At 40.3% G+C, this 18,755-nt stretch overlaps 1 protein-coding gene across 5 annotated transcripts in view; it reads left to right on the top strand.

Annotated features, from left to right (window-relative positions):
- Nucleotides 1-18,755, top strand: part of LOC121298177 (disks large-associated protein 4-like) — a 97,211-nt gene that overhangs the window by 23,358 nt on the left and 55,098 nt on the right. The window lies entirely within an intron of this gene.

Genomic DNA, 18,755 nt, shown 5'->3' with positions numbered 1-18,755 from the left:
AACCAGGGAAAATGAACAAAAAATAGTTAGTAGTGTTCTGTGGGCTGCTGAATCACTTGCATTGAATAACAGGGAGAATGTGGTACTGGTATCAGCCACAGAGGGTGCTCTGCCAGCTGTCTTGCCTGCCTGTGTAGATATTACACTAACAAGCTTTAATCTGCTGAGGGCAGATTGGAAACAAATCCCAGGCAAAGCTTTTAAACCCTCTCCATCCTGCCCTTTTAATTTTGCCACATGGTCTGTGTGTGCCAGGCTGGGAGGCAGCGAGGCTGTCTGTATGACCAGAGGGTGGGACTAATCTGCCAGGGGATTTCTGTTATATTTTATTTTCTATTAAAACAGATTAAATGTCAGCTGATTTGGCACTTCTGGTGAGCTCTGGCCAATGCTTTCAATGTGTCTATGACTGAGAAATCCTGGTTTTCCACAACTCCTTCAGAGAGACACCAGGGTGGCTACACTGACCACAAAGAGAATCCATTCCCGAAGACCCTGTACAGGTTTTTCAGATCTCAACCAACAGGCTGGTCTGTGTACAGGGCATATTTGAAATGTTTCTGTATCTGTTCTGTAGATGTTCTCTGTAAAATGTTATAAGCATAACAAAAACACCATCTGTTTGCATGGCTGTTTCTTCCCCTAAGCAAGCAGAGCCTGCAGATTATATTCATTCACTCCACAAAATCCTTTGCTAGTGCAAAATTGATCACTGATTGTTGGAGCGTTGCAGATGTGTGTTAATGACACCTGCATAATTCTGTTTATACATAATGACTATTTATTGCCAGAATGAATAATACCCCTGAACACCTAAAAAGTTGACTGGATTGAGCCCTTGAAGATTAAAAAAATAACCTTCAGCTGTTGTGCAGGGAATCCAGTTCCAGTGGGTAAGACTCTACTCCATGCTTTCACTGCAACTCTTGCTGTGTGCTGATGTGACAGAACAGACTGATGGGGTTCCGATCCACTGCGGGATGAGGTGGTTTGAATGTGTTTACATGCAGCACATGAACTAGTGGAATAGAAGCCCGGGCTCTGGGAGTAGAGGCGTGTGTGTATCAGGCAGAAGTGTACTGCCACAATAGCAGGTTTAAACCACTCTGTGCTACGGAGTTTAATCTATTCATCTTACTTCCTGTATCCATTGCTCAGCTGGTTCAGGACCCTGGACAGCTACCGTGTGTGCGTGCATGCTTGTGCGTGCGTGTGTGCGTGCATGCATGCGTGTGTGTACGTGCGTGCGTGCGTGCGTGCATGTGTATTTTTGTGCTGTGGCATGGATTCAGGTCCTGAACATCGCTTTCAATCAGATAGAGTTGAGAGCTGTAGCTGGCTCGCTGTACTGTATGTGAAGTTTATGTGGCTTCAGGGAGGTAGGAGCTAAGGGACCTGCTCTAGTTCAAGCCAGTAACCTATATAACAGAGAATGCAATTATTTGATAGCTGAGATGCAGTGGGACTGTAATTCTATTTTACACTAAGGTGGTGGGCCATTTTCAACTCAGTTTTTTGGAAAATGCACAGACAAAGACAAACATATCAAAGACACCATAGCTAGCCGCAGGTAACTTTTAATATTATTATTTCTCCTGCCTTTGCAGACCTTTAGCTTGTCAAGTATTAGGTTGTGTATCATAGAATAGTAGCTACAGTGCAACAGAGCCCCAAACTATATGTACCTCACTGTAGAATCTTATCTGTGCAACACGTTTCAAGTCAAACAATCAAGCCAAGCGGGTCACTTCCTCCTTCTACGAATCAGGCCTCAGTATAAAAACAAAGGCAGCCTGATGGGAATTCAATGAAAAACAAGACAGGCTGCAAAACAGCATTCCATTAGATTAAAATAATATCCAGTTACATAAATGAAAAAGAAAGTAGCCCTAGATTTATTGAAAATAAATAAAACTGTGTTTCTAGTAGCATTACTAAATGACACGAAACAGCTTGAAAACATGAGGAGAAAAGCACTGTAGGTTAATTTAGCACACTGCAGTCCTTGGAACATACTTTCATTTTAATTTAAGTACACAGCTTTATGACTAAGTGCTGGAGACGTGTGTGTGTCGGTTGAGTCACAGATGAGTTCAGGCTACCATACCCCCTTGTATTTCTTTCTAAGCCTTCCTCTCTGCTTCATGAGTCTCTTTTTTTTGTTGAAAGAACAGAGTACCTGACTTTGGATCGTGGTGTCCTGGGCTTGCTTGCAGTCACTGTTGCTTAAATAGAATTTAATGAGCTGAGTTTTCAGCAAACCAACCCCAAGCTCACTTGACAGCTTTTTTCTGAAGCAGTCAAGGTAGCCTAACTGTAATCAGACCTTAAACCTTGTCACTTTACCCTTTATTTAGTAAATGCAGCATTGTTCTCTCTGTTTAAAATTATTGCTTATGAGAGAACCACACCACAGGAAAGCAATGTTCTAAAGCAACAAGAATTTCACTAAAATATACAAACTGCTTAGCTTCATTGATGCTGGAGCTGCAGCGGGATAATCAACAAGCAAGCACTGTGTCTACAGTGAGTTACCTGTAAATTACTCTCCTATTCCACGTGTGTGTTGTTAACGCCATAGGTATACAATAGAGTGCATTCAAAAACAGCGAGCAGCACTATAGTCAAGGAGAACTCAAAAACGAAAAAAAATAATTTGATAAACAGACCACTCCATATTAGTTAACTGTTACGTTTGGAGGTCTGCCACAGCACAGATGAAATTAGACAAGTTGGTATGGAGGGAGAGACAGGTTGAGGAAGAGAGAGCGAGAGCTGGCTGTATATTAATGTAATGTGATCTGTGAACAGTAAGACAGGGTGTAAATAAACAAATCCAGTATTGTATCTGCAGGTAGACGATGGAGGGCTGTAATCACCAGACTGGTCTGTTGTGTAACTGCTGTTGGTGTGTATGCAGCTTCCTCAATGTGTGCCACTTCTGTGTCTGTTACATCTGATGAACTCCAAATCCAGCAAATGCAGCTCTCGCTGTATCACTGGAGCTCTGGGCTGTCATTTCCCTCCCCTCCACCCACTTCTCTCCCTTTCTCTTCCTCCTAATTCATCCATACCCTCTCCCCTTTCTCCCCCTCTTACTCCCTTGTTCATGCATTTCATCATTTTTCTGTATGACCTTTAGAAAAGTTGTTTGAGCATTGAAATCCAAGCTATTGGCAGGTAAAATACTGAGTTTGGACTAGTTTTGGACAGACAATATGTCAGAAATAGCTAAAGGCTTGAATATTCTCTCATGGTACATACAATACGATAAGTTTAAAGGTGTGTCAGAGACTTAGTATAAATATATGCAGATAGAAAGATTAAAGAAGAAGTGAATATTAATGCTCAGATTCACTATCCTACTCTCCACTACATTAGACTTAGAACTAATAAACCCTGTTACTAGGAAACCAGAATCCTTTCAGCTTTTGCAGCAGCTCAGCAGCGTCATGCGTGGTGTTTAATGATGAGAATTAAACAAGGGAAATTAAGGGATTAATTTTGTTTTAACGATTGGTTTCATCTCCAATTAAACCTAACCTTACATGCTCTGTTCCTTATATACATGTCCTGTAGTACAGTATACCAAAGGAAATAGCACTACCGCTATGGCCAAAAGTTTTGTATCACCCTATAGAATTAACTCCTTTTGCTTCATGAAGTCAAATGAAACCTGCTGAATAATATCATGTTAACTTATTATTAGATTTTGAAATTGTCACATTTAAAAAGGCTTGTCAGTTTTTTTTTAAGTACAGTAAATGGAAAACTACAAAACAGTATGTAGTGCAATATGTTAACGTAACATTATTCAGCAGGTTTCATTGGACTTCACAAAGCAAAATGTGTGAATTCTTTATAGAGTGATGCAAAACCGTTGACTATAGCTGTAAATATATAAACTTTATATACTATAAAAATAAATAAATCCCCCTCTTCTGTCTAATTTTATCATCAGTCTTTAATAAACCTACGCATGTGGTTTTGAAAGCTTATGCTTTTATAATAGTCCTATAAAAGGCATGAAAATGTTCTTTCAGTCTCTTTTTTTTCCAAATACATACACCCCCCTGCTTGGAGTTTATCCAGTGTTAGTCAGCAGCTAAAAATGTATTTTGGGTGCCTGAGGGAGAGAGGGAAAGAGAGAGTGTGAGAATGAGAGAGATTGAGAGAGGGCGAAGTAGAGGGTTGAGGCCACAGACTGAGAGGGGAGTCTGTCGGAAGGAGTTTGCTGGTCGGCTGGCTGAACCTGCGCTGGACTGGTGTTACCGATATCTCAACGACAGCAAGTGGGCACCGAGCCAAGAGGAGAGCAGGGAGAGGGATGAGAGAGAGGGCAGAGGCAGAGGAGAATACCAGAGGAATAGGGATGACAGAGGAGAGGAGTAGATGATTTGTAATTTGTAGCGGCTTGTAAAATATTTAAAAACAAACTCAAAACTCCAGACTTAACCAGTCTCTAACCCCTTTCTTTGCTTGTGTAAAGTCTTCTTTTTTTAATGCATTATTTGAGCCTACATCTGTTGCTTGGAAACCGTACATCATAGCACAGAGGATTGTTTTAAGGAGCAAAGTAAGGAGCAATTGTTTAGACACCAGTAATGATGTATGCTAGCTATTAGACTTAATAGATTTATTAAAGTATAATTAAATCATAACTAATCAAAACAGGATTTAGATAAACAGTGGGGGCTGGGCATGAACAGGAGACCATGCACATCACAAACATCTTAACCGCTATGCAAAAGAGCCAGACTCATCTGCTTGTGTGGTTACAGAGCTTTTAACTTCATCTCACCAACAGGGGGCAAGATCTGTAATTACATCACACTACACCGCCCATGTATACAGTATGCTGATACCCCAAGATATTTTTAAATAAATAGTCAGCTGGTTCACAGGATCAAAAGCATGTGCCATAGTAAATCTGGCTAATAGCTGACACAGATATATTTCCAGGTTTGTATCCGGACAGTGGCATTAACCTTTCAGCAATTCATTGTTCACAGCTGCTGCTAGAATTCCTGACCTTTAAACCTAAAAGGGCAGCCTACAGCAGTGCCACTCCATGCCATTTTGCATGCCAAGAATTTTCTGGTTCTTATCTTTTTAATTTTTAATTTCAATGAGCTTTCTCTATTAGTCTGTTGCACCTGATCGCCTGTCTACTAATGATATTTCTGGGAGGACCTAATCTTCTGTTTAAGCTGCTTAATAAGACTAAAGATTTTGCAGGCTATCCAACCTTCACCTTGTTCTGTTGGGTGCGCTGCTAATTTAATTGGACGTGTTTTATATTTGATTTATATGATTTGGTTTTATTATAGCTTCCTCAACCAGCCTGTTTTTTTTTTGTTTTTTTTTTACTTTAATAGGATCCCTTTGCATACATCTTGGGATAGAGCAATTCATTAAAAACAGTGTTTGCGTTTGCATATGTTTTATTTGTTTACCGAGCCATGGCTTTTGCTTTATTATAAGGTCCCAATGCTGTCTGTCTCAATTGGTGCCGAGAGGAAGGCAGAGGGTTGTGAGGACGTCGCCCAAGCTCTTCCCACACATGCTCAATTGGATTGAGAGCCAGTGATTGTGGATGCCATGAAAGATGCCTGCCATGCCAATGCTTAAATCATTCACATGTGATGCTTCTGGCGTGATGGACGTGTGCATGTGGAAAGTAACCAGCACCATTAGGTTTCAGCATTGTTGGGTTGATCTGGATCAATGTTTAAGCAAAGAATGGCATCAAGGGACCCAGAGAACGCATGTCCCACACCAGGGTGAAGCGGGCAGACAGGTCCCACTAACTTGGATAGACAGTGATAAAAGTACAGCAAAGTGTTATTTTGCTTGTTAATTCTTCTTTGATTGTGCTGCTCTCTGACGTATTGATTGCTGTTGTTGTGGTTATTGTTCAAGGGCACACTGTTTCTTTGTGCCAGACTGAGACATGCGCGCGGACTGCAGGGTTGTCTTGTGCAGACGTTGGGAGTGCAAGTGTGGATTACACCACTCTGTCTATAGCTCTGTAATCCAGCATCTGGGGCAAGACGAAAGCGCCTCCAAGAAGCCAGTGTCATTTTACAAGTTACAACCCAGCTGGAGAGGCAATGCAGGGCAGACACATAGAGAAGGACGTCGTTTATGAAATGGTATCCTGTATACAAAGGATTAGTTGCATTAATCTCTCTAGGAAAATCTATCTGCTTTATAACCTCATTGAGGTTTGTAAGTAACCTTAAAGAATCACTAAGAACAAGTCTGAAATAGTTGCTGTTTAAGTTAGAAGGAATATATATTACTGTTGTGTTCATTTCAACATACAATGTACATTTGTCTCAATCTCTTATTTTTGGAGCTTACATCCTGTTACTTCATGTGACCACTGTATGTTTTACGAACTGTCACTGCCTATTGGACAAGACTATTTAATCTCTCCCTACTGGCTGAAAAATGAAGATTTAGCAAACACGTTAAAGTCAACTTGATTTATCTTCTGGTTGGGTGAGTGGAATGTGGCCGCTGTTGACTTTAGATTAGTCTGGGTGGCTGTGCTTAGCTGCTCCTTCATGTGGCCTGACAGGGTGCATCACGAAGAAATCCATATTAATACGCCCTCTAGATCCCTTCATTCCTTCCACTCGTTCTGCCAGCTTTACATCATATGCAGCAAGTCAGGATCACAGACAGCGTTGCAAATTTTGATGTCTGGAAACCACAGGCTCTCTGAAGATAAACTTCCAACCCTCTCTAAAAAGAAAAAAAGACATAGTCTAGCTGAGGAACAGCTGTGGACTGGGTCTAATATTTGATTCCCTAGCTTCAGAAATAAATGAAACCTAAATATGAGCAAAACACAAGTGTAAATAAGAGACTTTCTAACACTCTTCACAGCCACTGAATACAGACTGTACCTGCCTGATGGATTTACAGACAGACAGGCAGAGCAATCTGATCTTACTTGTCCCTCACCTGTAAACAGGACTCTGACAAACAGCACACTCACTTAGTGGAGCACAGCTGTGGCTTTCCAACCCAGATAAATAGAAATAGAAAAGGCAGGTTTGGTTTTGTTTATTTATTACATTAAGGAGTATTTACACCAGGTAAACCAATTCACAAGCCCTCTAAAAACATGCTTTAGCTAAAATCCAGTGTTTGCAGTTTCTTATTAGATGAATCATTGTTCAAGTGCTGTGTTTATGTCCCTGTCACCTCTTGGGACTTCCTTGTAAACAACAATTATTGTAATGAATATTCTCCTGGCAAAAGAGAGCTTACACTGTCAATTAAAGAAAATACATTAAATAAAACTTGCAAATGAATATGAACAGAGACTCAAACTGCCTTGAAATAAGATTATTTATAATTGTTTATAATTATAAGAATTATTTATAATTCTGTGTCTTATAGTACTTTAAAATAACTGCCTTGAGGTGCTGTTCTCATAAAAGCTATTGCATTATAAAAATTAATTTATAATGTTAAAGCATTGTCCACGATCATGACATTGAGAGAGACTGTACCTCTCTCTCAATCCCAAGGGAGTTAGGGTTACTGTTCTAACTGCTTGACGAAGTCCTTCCAGGAAGGCACTATTATATATATATATATATAGATATATATATATATATATATATATATATATATATTATATATATATATATATATACTTTTTAAGAAATTAAACTGAAAATATCCATGTATTAGTGATTATGTGTAAGTGTGGCATGAAGCTCCAAATAGAGCGTTTAGGTGATTAATTAAATCAATAAATGTTTAATTAAGGCTCCCAATGTAAAACCATCATACGCGATGTATTATAACTAAGTGAGGAAAAAGATCAGTTGAAAGTTGGAATGACAGTAGTTTTGTTGCCTGTGGGAAGTGAGGGGAGCGCCCTCATCTGGAGCTCTGGAAGTATTGTAGGGCATCATGAGAGGCACAACTGCACTAATGAAGACTACCAGAGCTTGGTGTGCCTGAACATATGGAGCTGCTTAGCAGGGAGTTCCTTGCTGGAAAGCAAGGCTGCAGGCAGCATTGCTGTTCTATGCTCTGTGCAGCCACTCATAAAGGACGGTCCATTTAGCTGCACCACTGGGACGACCCCTGTTACCACCCCACAGCTTAACCCCTGACCCCTGGCCTCTGGCCCTGACAAAGCACTCTCTCCTTTCATCCTGCCTTCCTTCACCAAATTAGCTGAGCATGAAACGCAATGTCATTATATCATGCAAGCCACGCGATGCAATATTAAAAGATCAGGAATTAGGCTACTACTTCTCCCAAAAACAATGACCTTATTACATTATTATTATTATTATTATTATTATTATTATTTATTATTATTATTATTATTATTATTATTATTATTATTATATCGGGAAGTGCCTGTAATATGTAGCACACACTGCTGTGTTCCTCGCTTGGTTGATTTGTTTGTTAGGCAAATGGTAATGATGTACAGTAATGATGCATGAGCTGGTCCATGCACAACCCCTCTAGCAGAACTGCATCACTACACCAGGGCATACATAAAAACTCAATCATAAAACCTGGAGAAAAAAAAACAAAAAAAACAGAAATTACTGCTGACGTTCACTATAAAACATTGGTTTCCCTTCATTTTCTTTTTCGATTTTCTGTGAGGAAGTATAACTGTTTTCCTGACTGCTGGAGAACAGTTTATCAAACCCTTTCAGAATGCAGTTTCCTCCAAGACCAAATGCATGGGGGATAAACTCAGGCAACTACTCAAACTACTGCCTTTCTTCTCGTTTCATAGATAGCAAGCGCTGGCATATTTAGTACTGCAAAAAGGGTGGAATGCGTCCTGCATGCGTCCTGATTTGAATAGGTATTGATTGTGATACATTGTAATTATCTGCAGGACACCCCTATAGTGCGTACAGTACAGCACGCAGAGTATTGCTGATTTGATCCATGTTTAATGTTCTACTAGAGCAGCACTTGTGTGTGTCGAGTGCCTTTCTCAGCCACCTCATCACATTAACTCCCTCTTTCAATGCGGTTATCGTATTCTAATACGAGACGGCAAAGTGGCATATTCTCAATGCTGTGTTCTGTGAGATCCCTTCCCACTGCAACAGCACTAATTAGTAACTCTCCCCCTGACTCTGACCCTCTCTGTCACCTCTTTCACACACAGCATATCAATCAGTTTAATAAAAGCGTCAGAAAATATATAACAAAACAAGTATGTTAGAAGCATGCACCCCCGCCCCCAACTACAGCAAATACAAAAGCAAAGTGTGTGACAAATGTATGTAGACAGAGGGACTGAAGAACATGTTTGTAGAACCCCAGATTCTGATATGCTCAATAACTATAGCAGTAATCCAATTGCATCACAGATAAGAGGTTCTAAATATATGCAGAACAGTGCGACAATTCTCCAGATACAAATATAATGTGAATGTGATACATACATATTCAAAGTCTAACAGATAGGCACCTCCTCCTATCCCCACCTTCTGAACATGTGTGCTACAGAATATACTACCCAAGTTTCGTCACTATTGGATAAGTGGTTTTCTAGATTTATGCTAGCCTGCAAAGAGAGATGTCCAAACGTTACGCATGTCATTCCACTGTATTACCACCTTAGATCATTTTTCCATCTACTGTAAAATGGACTTCTATCCATTAGCTTATTCTGCAGGAATAATATGGCACTGTCCCATCATTTGTTTGTTAAGAAATATTCCATGTTTGAATGGAAGGCCATCAGACTCATTGAATTGACAATGCCTGCTTGGAAAATGATTTGTGAGATGAAGCCTGGTAACGAGAAGAACCCAACGGGTTGAATAATAGTAATGCTTTGAAACAGAGTGATTACTCTGGTCAGCCTTCATAAAATGAGTGACATTATGAGGATGAATGCTGAAGGAATTATATTACTGGAATAAAAAGGATATTATAGATTTGAATAATTCGATTTTCCTTTTGCTTTAGGCCACTTGTATCTCTCTCTCCCTCTCCCTCTCCCTCTCCCTCTCCCTCTCTATCTCTCTCTGCTAACTAATTTCTCAGCAACTTGAAGTTGCAGTTTGAGGGCTGTGGCAATGATTGTCTCTGCAGACAATTCACAGCTTGGGTTATGTGGTCTTGAAACTAAGCAGTTGTTACCACAAGAGTTAAAGAGTCTGAATTCTGAATTTTGGCTGAATTCTGATTCTTTGCTGTTAGATGCGCTTTGTCTCGGCTGCAGGTGGAATTGGTTCAGTTAAGCAGTTTAGACCAGGAGTGGAAGGGGCAGCTTTGGACACTCCTGGTCGATATTATTATTTTAAAGTTGTGTTGAACTAAAGAAATCCAACTTTCAAATAATTACTTAGTCAGAACACTACAAGAAACAGCTTGTAATTTTAAAGCCTTTCCAATGAATACATAACACAGACACATCTAATAATAATAAATAATGTTAGAAGCGTTAGTCTCGCATTTCCAGAACACCAGGCAGCAGTCTAGCATTTCCAGAACACCAGACAGCAGTCTAGCATTTCCAGAACACCAGACAGCAGTCTCGCATTTCCAGAACACCAGACAGTAGTCTCGTATTTCCAGAACACCAGACAGCAGTCTCGCATTTCCAGAACACCAGGCAGCAGTCTCGCATTTCCAGAACACCAGGCAGCAGTCTCGCATTTTCCTTTCCGACCTCGTTAGCGCTTGACGAGTCACTTTACATCTGTTGCTTCCATTTTTTTTCATTTCGTTGTGACAGGATGATATTTACAAAAGGCCAAACCGTTTGTAAAACTGTTGGCCTCTTCAAGCCAAATGAGTCATTTTTGTCAGTTGTGAGCCACTGCTTACATCACAGAGGAAAGGTCACTGGTACCAGCAAGCTACACAGCACGGCTTACTTAGAGGAAGATGTTGTGTGTGTTTATTTAACTAGAGCAGGGTTTCAGAGAAGGCCATGACATGCATTCAGGTTTATTTATTTGCTTCTATTCTTTTTATTATACACTTTTATTCACGGCTAGGCTATGTTGACAGTAAATTGTACCATGAAGTTTATTGAATCTCATCCCTTCATATTTTTTTTTATATGCAGCAAGGGACCACTTTGATGTTGAAATACTATAATGACATGACAAGTAAGCAAGTCTGCATGATGGGCCCTCAGCTATATCCACACTGGCTCCTAGTACCTCAGGTCTACCTACAACATCACACTGCCTCCCACTTCATCAGCTATAACCAGTAGGCCACATTGCCACTCAGTCCTTTAGCTTTACCCACAAGACCACAATACCTCCCAGAACACACTGCCTCTTAGTCCCTCAGCTCTAACTTCAAAAGCACACTGCCTCCCAGTCTCTCAGCTCCAACTACAGCAGCACACTGCCTCCCAGTCTCTCAGCTCTAACTACAAGAGCACACTGCCTCCCAGTCCCTCAGCTCTAACTACAAGAGCACACTGCCTCCAAGTCTCTCAGCTCTAACTACAAGAGCACACTGCCTCCCAGTCCCTCAGCTCTAACTACAAGAGCACACTGCCTCCCAGTCCCTCAGCTCTAACTACAAGAGCACACTGCCTCCAAGTCTCTCAGCTCTAACTACAAGAGCACACTGCCTCCCAGTCCCTCAGCTCTAACTACAAGAGCACACTGCCTCCCAGTCCCTCAGCTCTAACTACAAGAGCACTCTGCCTCCCAGTCCCTCAGCTCTAAGGGTTGATTCATACTTCTATTGCAGATTAATGCGATATGTCAGGCGCAGACAGCTGTGCAGCGTCACTCCAGCCATGCAGCAAATGTTGAAATTTTTCAACATTATCCAACCCTATGCAATTTTAGATTGCAGACGCATGAGAAAAGGTTGTATGACAAGAGTGTGGATTACGTGATTCAGACTTGTCACACAGGGTCTGAGACATGAGAGTCTGAAGTATGAACCAACCTTAACTACAATGCCTCTTAGATTTAATTTGCATTTTACACAATTCTATTTTCCATCAAACTACTACATATTTGGAGTACAATAGCCTTCAACACCATTGTGAAGTGTTTTATACGCAAATTAACCAGAATGTTGTTCAGCATAAGTGGATCACAATATTGTTCACTACCGTGTCGAATTGCTCAATTGTGCATCATTGTAAGCTCATGATTATTTTGTTAATGGAACATTTGTATGCAGAAATAAAAATATTCTTTGACGTTAATATTTTTTTTGTTAATTGACCATTTATATGCAGGAATAAATACATTCTTGGATGAAATGCCTGCTTCGGTAAATCATGAGATTAACCAGTAAATGTCCAGAAAGCTATTTATTTCTTCATAATTTTGAACATTTACCACTCTTTTTGGTAAATTTTGACCGGTAAAACTTAAGATTGACCGAATTCTGACTTTTACCGTAACGCAGAAACCGTTTAAGAAACATACTGTCACTGATAATTACATTGGGTGAAGGAATCCGCTGACAGTGAGATACTAATATTAGTGTTAATGGCAATGTTCGTTCATGTGAATAAATCCAAGAGCAGTTCTAAGATCATTGGTTTTGGTATGACCTGTCAGCTAGTACAGCATCACCTGAACAATCACATAAGCTGGTAAAACAACTACAACCAAACCCTTATTATAGCGATGCCCAGTCACTGTTAAGACATTGAAAGAGCGTATTACAGGCTGGTGATAACTGGGCTGTGAAGTGCATATGAGATCCCCTTACTCTTCCCCCTCCTTCCTTCTCTCCCTATTCTTTTTCTCCCCTGTATTTTCCCTTGCCCCTCCATTTCTCTCTCCTTATCATTAAAAAAACCCCTCATCTTCTCTTCTTCCACTCCATATTCTCCCTCTTTCTCTCTTTACCTCCCTCCCTCCCTTTTCTCCTCTCTCCTCCATTCCCTCTCCCGCCCGCTCTGGAATAAGTGCACTGCTGACGTCAGCCCCGCGGAGGGCCGGCAGATGTGCCTGTGCTATAACTAGCTGTGCAGATGTGACTAGCATGCTGATAAAGGCTAAAGAATCACTTCATTAGGAGGATGCCACTCTCACACAGAGTTATAGGGCACGGCCTGACAGAAACACACCAGGAAATCGTTTCACTCGGCCTTGCTGTTTGGTGTCTTCACCATGAAAGCAAGACAGGATTCTTACATTTTCTACTGTGAATGTATCTATGTAGAGAAGAACCATTAATGTTTAGGGTTTCTGTTAACATGCTCTGAGACAATAGTAAATCATAGTTAGTTGATTAAACAGTATCAACTCTTCAAATCTATCATCACAATTGCCTTGATTAACAGCAACAAAAACTATTTAACAATATCATATTAATGATATAGACGTTTGTGTCGTGTTATAAAGTAGGCAAAAAGCTAAATCAATAACAGATTATTCCACAGCAGCTGTGCTTCAGATTTGTTTACATCACGTCTCTTGCATTCAGAATTCACACCCAGCTCTCTGAAACGTTTGTGTGAAAATATAAAATCTGCAGGGAAAGCGGTTTTCTAGACCTACCCACTGAATCCTAGTTGTTGAGACTGTTGTTAATCAGGTATCAGAAATCCATGCAGTCTTGGATATCAAAGCCAGCAGAGCCACTGCTGTCAATTAAGTGCCCTGGTCTAGTTTACATACTGTGAATAAGACCGACTGTACCAGGGAGATAATACAGAATTCATATCAGGGATTCAGTTTGCATCTAGATCAGTCAGGAAAACCACAAAAGTGCTACACTTCCAAAACTGCTCACGGGTTTGGCTGTTTAATCTGGGCTGGCGTCTCACACTGGGTCACCCTTACTTTACAAGCCAATATATAAGCTTATCACATCCAGCAGGGCCAGACAAAAGAGCTCCACAGCACAGCCTGATGATGTCAGATTCCTCTGCTAAACTTTCCAGTGCTTTAAGTTGCTGTATTGTTAACAGTGGCATGACCACCGATAACATTGACTGTATGGGGCTTGAGTATTGTATGCAAACTCCTAGAAGTTCCTTGTACTGTGACTGGGTGCGACTCTATACAGAACTTACACTGATCACAATGTTAGTTTGCCAGTTATTTGTTAATAGCAATTATGTTTGCGCTGGACTTTCCAAAGGGATTGTACGGTATTCTGATTCTTTAATAATCCTCCATTTGCACGAATTATATTTTTTATAGAGAACTATGGTTCAGAAATTGTGGCACCAGTCTCTGTGCACAGCTTTCAGTTAGTCCCCTCTGTGACTGGCTAAACAGCTTTGTTTATTCAGACAGATGCTTTCCTTCAATCTCAAATTGGCTCGATTTACGTTATAAGGACATCTGTTTGAGCCTCAGAAAGCAGATCTGTCCTGAGGCCTGTTTGCAGTTCAGCTTCATCCTGAGACGCTATGAGGCCCTTTCCTGGAAATGATATAGCACAGAAACAGGTTGTACTGCTTGGGAATGGGTGAAAATCACACAATATTCAACATGTTAGCAGCATAATATGTTCAAGGTATGTGTTCAACACTAAGGGTCTAATACAGTAACAGTCGGGGGGGTTGCTCTAGTCACACCTTTCAAAAGTCATTTGTTTTTAAAATGTGTTTTTAAGCCTGACATTGACAGAATAAATACCTCAGACTACCTAAAGTCCCCAAACACTACTTTCTTGTGCGTGGGAAATAGTTTTCAATTGAATCTTGAAGACTTAGGTGTAGATGAACTAAGATGGGCAAGCTGCAGAGCAAACATAACGTGATTTGCATTTTCGTTCAGACATATACATATTTTTGTATGTACTAAGAGGAAATATGTTAATGAAGAGAGCCGCAATATACTAATATAAATATTTGTTGCATTATCCTAGCGAGAGAGTTGCGAGAGTGTTTCAAATAAATAATGAAAGGCAGTTTAATCTCATCGGATTCTATAGTGGGACCCCCATCTTCACCCCCAAATAAAAATTATGTCAAAAAGATTTTCATAATCATGCAAATGTCTGTCTGACATTTAAAAAAAAATTGGATAACATCGCACACACACATACATTTATAATGCTCAATGTATTTTAAATGCATAAATCATTGTGCTGAAATAACACCGTTGTGTTTTGGGGAGGCTAGACATTACATTACATAAAAATATAAATCTGTACAGTATAGTAGTAAAATCAAATGAACACCTAACACACTTTCTTTTTAATTTAGCCTGTAATTTAGCCATACTTCTGCATTGTACATATCAGTGTAAAATAAGAATAAAAGATTATTTCAAATTGAAAATAAATGATTTTAGCTTTTTTTTTTTTTTAATTATTATTATTTTTAACTTGGCCTACATAGTAGACCAGACAATTAGCACAAAACAGATCACGGTGCCGCATAGACAAGTTATGATACTTACAGGAGGACAGTGAATTCTTGTTAATACGAATTTCAAGGGACAAGTCATCTTTTAAATCAGACAGCAGCTTGAGAATTTTGTGGCTGCCGAGTCTGTACCTGTGCTCAGTTTGTTCTTCATTTAAATCAAAGATGGTAATGTGGGTATGAAATACTCTTTCTCTTTTCATCCTACAAATCACTCGTTCTTGCTGAAGACAAGGTCTCCTTCTCACAGTAGCCATGGTTCGGGGCTAGTATTTTTCATACTGCCTTTTAAAGGTTGCTAATTGCGACTGTTTAGAACTTTCAAAAGCTGAAATTGATGCAATTGTAAGTGTCATAATTGCCAGCAGCTTTAGCACATTTCATTATAATATAACGAGAACCCTCATCTGCACTATCTCCACCCCATTTTTGCGAATATATGCAGGAACGCCCATAATTACATATTCATCTCTGGCTGAACCACAGAGAAAAACTGCTGCCACAAAGCATTCCCTAAAAAGTACATTTCACCCTAGAGTTGCAACTCGTTTGCAACTGGTTTGCGACTATTGCAACAGCCACAACACTTTGGTACATCTACCACTTAGTTTCATCAGGAGGCTGTGTTAATGGCTCTCGAGAGCTGAGCTGAACCCTCTTGTAATTCTACAGCCCATCCAGCTCTCCTGTAATGATTCTGTTCATTTAGTTTCTCTGGGTCCCCACACACACCTTATTCAGATGATTTTCCCTTGCCTTGTTGTTTAATGGCACTGGAGATGGGTTTTGACTGCATTGTGTCTGTTGATCGACTCTAACACAGTTTTCTTATCATTTTCTCTTGACCTTTTTGTCCTCTACCTAAATTATTGCTTTGATTCCCTCCACTGGCTGCATTTGATTAACTGGCTTCAAATAACAGACATCCAACATCCGTTTCTGAGTAAGGAGAGGAGGGGGTCAGTGGAGGAGGGACGGAAGGAGTGGGATGGGGATGTGATCGATGGGGTAAAGGAGAGATAGAGGGGAAAGGGACAGAGAAAGAGTAAGCAGAGACTGAGAGAGGGGAAGGAGAAGAGGAGAGAGGGAGGGAGAGAGATTGAAGAAGGAAGAAGGAAGAGCGAGAGAAAGGGAAAAGGAAAACAGATGAAAAAGTAAAGAAAAAATAGATCAAAGAGAGATAAAATTATCAATATTTAAGACCTTGAGATCATCAGTACTTTGTTTTAAATCCTAGAATACCTGGTTCTTCTATCTAATGGACTTGAATCAGGTCTTGAAAAAGGAACCAGACGTGAGTGTCTTTCTGCGGCATCTTTGGGCAGTCTTGAGTGAAACGAGGCTCAACATTGCACGAGAACACAGTCTAAGCACTCTCCCTCCTCTCAGCACTTCAGGGATCAAAAAGGCTGAGGTGGTTTTGCAAAAGGTGGGTTATACATTCATTTAGATAAAAGAGGTGAAGTGAATAATAAGAGTGCTTTGCTTATTGTTTGCAGGAAAGGACATGGGAGTGTGCCTGCAAATTGGACAGTAATACTCCTTTGACATCCGGTATAAATATGTATCTAACAGTCATTGCTGCAAACATACAGCATGCTAGTCATGTAGTCAAGTGTCATTAGGGTTAAACTGCCAATTAAAAGTGTTGAACAAGAATCAGCTTGGAGATTTCTCAGTGAACAAGCACACTTCTTTTCCAAGTAATCCCTACACTAAAGAGACCCTCACCCCCAGGGGGCTTGACATTGCAACAGATCCAGGTTACTCTCTGGAAGTATTTGATCCACATGCTTCTTGTGTGAATCTGGAAACTACTGCCCACTGAGCCCCCAATTAGCCACCATCACTGGGGTTGATATCCTCAGTTTACATGGCCTGTCATCGGCTCAGGAGATGCTGGCACATTGCCTACAGCTAGTCAAGTCTTCAAAGGCTGCTTGTTTGGTGTAAAAAGCTTTGTAGATTTGTTTTGCCGCAATGTGCTTTTAAACCTTGTCAATGTACTTAGTATGCTGACTTAGGCTGCTAAAGTGTGTCTTCTAAAAAGGTTGTTTTAGCTTGTACCTCTCTTGTGTTTAACTATCAGCCTTAATTAGTTACATCTGTGGGGAGAGACCAAGTCAAATACAACATAAACTGATACTCATTAGGGTACAATGAATTAACTGGAAGGACATTTTGGACATTTGGAGGCCTTGTGTGTTATATATATATATATATATATATATATATATATATATATATATATATATATATATAGAGAGAGAGAGAGAGAGAGAGAGAGAGAGAGAGAGAGAGAGAGAGAGAGAGAGAGAGAGAGAGAGAGAGAGAGAGAGAGAGAGAGACACAGTGGCTTGCAAAAGTATTCAGACCCCTGACCAATTCTCTCATATTACCGAATTACAAATGGTACATTGAAATTTCGTTCTGTTTGATATTTTATTTTTAAACACTGAAACTCATAATCAATTATTGTAAGGTGACATTTGTTTTATGTTGGGAAATATTTTTAAGAAAAACTGAAATATTTTGCTTGTATAAGTATTCAACCCCCACACATTAATATTTGGTAGAGCCACCTTTCGCTGCAATAACAGCTTTAAGTCTTTTGGGGTAAGTATGTACCAGCTTTGCACACAGTGTCCGAGTGATTTTGGCCCATTCTTCTTGGCAGATTTGCTCCAGGTTGTTCTGGTTGGTTGGACGACGCTTGTGGACTGCAATTTTCAAATAGTGCCACAGATTCTCTTTGATTCAATGTTTTAACACTCTTGCTCCACAGCCCATATTACCCCCAGAAAAAATAGCACCATCTAGTGTGTGAGTGGTAGAAGTGCTTCTTTTATTTTTTAACACAAAGCTGTTTTTATTTTGCGTGCAGCCCGGGCTGCAGTGATGAGAACGTGCTTCAGTCCAGTCTTGCTGCAGGAGAGCTGGGGAAGGGCAATGTTTTCTCATCTGTAATTGAAAGGCAGTTTGAGAGCCTGGTCTGGGCAGATGCCTTCCTTTAGCAGTGCACGCTGTGGTTTTAATGAGAAGTGATTGCAGAGCTATCAGATCGCGCCCAGTACCTGTTGCTTCAATCTGCTTCAAATACAGGCCTCACAACCTACTGATGTGTGACATTTAGCTCTTTCACGCACAGTACACAGTACGCAGGACATAGTAACTGCCGTCTTGCTCTGACACTGATAGGTAAGAGGCTACAACTGTGGGAAGCCGTCAGATCCATTTAAGGACTGCTACACGCCGCAGGGCCTGTCGGACTTAGCACAGATATTTGTGTATCTATTCAAATCTTCAGGGGGCTAGTTGGTTCATGCAATCACTGTGTATGTTACATAATTGTGATGAAGGCCAGCTGCCAGGAATCAAATTGCTTGAGTTGCAGAAGCTGCTCACATACCTTAACTCG

Source organism: Polyodon spathula, chromosome 23, assembly GCF_017654505.1.
Source record: "Polyodon spathula isolate WHYD16114869_AA chromosome 23, ASM1765450v1, whole genome shotgun sequence".
In the NCBI taxonomy this organism is placed as follows: Eukaryota; Metazoa; Chordata; class Actinopteri; order Acipenseriformes; family Polyodontidae; genus Polyodon; species Polyodon spathula.
This window is presented reverse-complemented; position numbering and strand designations above follow the sequence as displayed.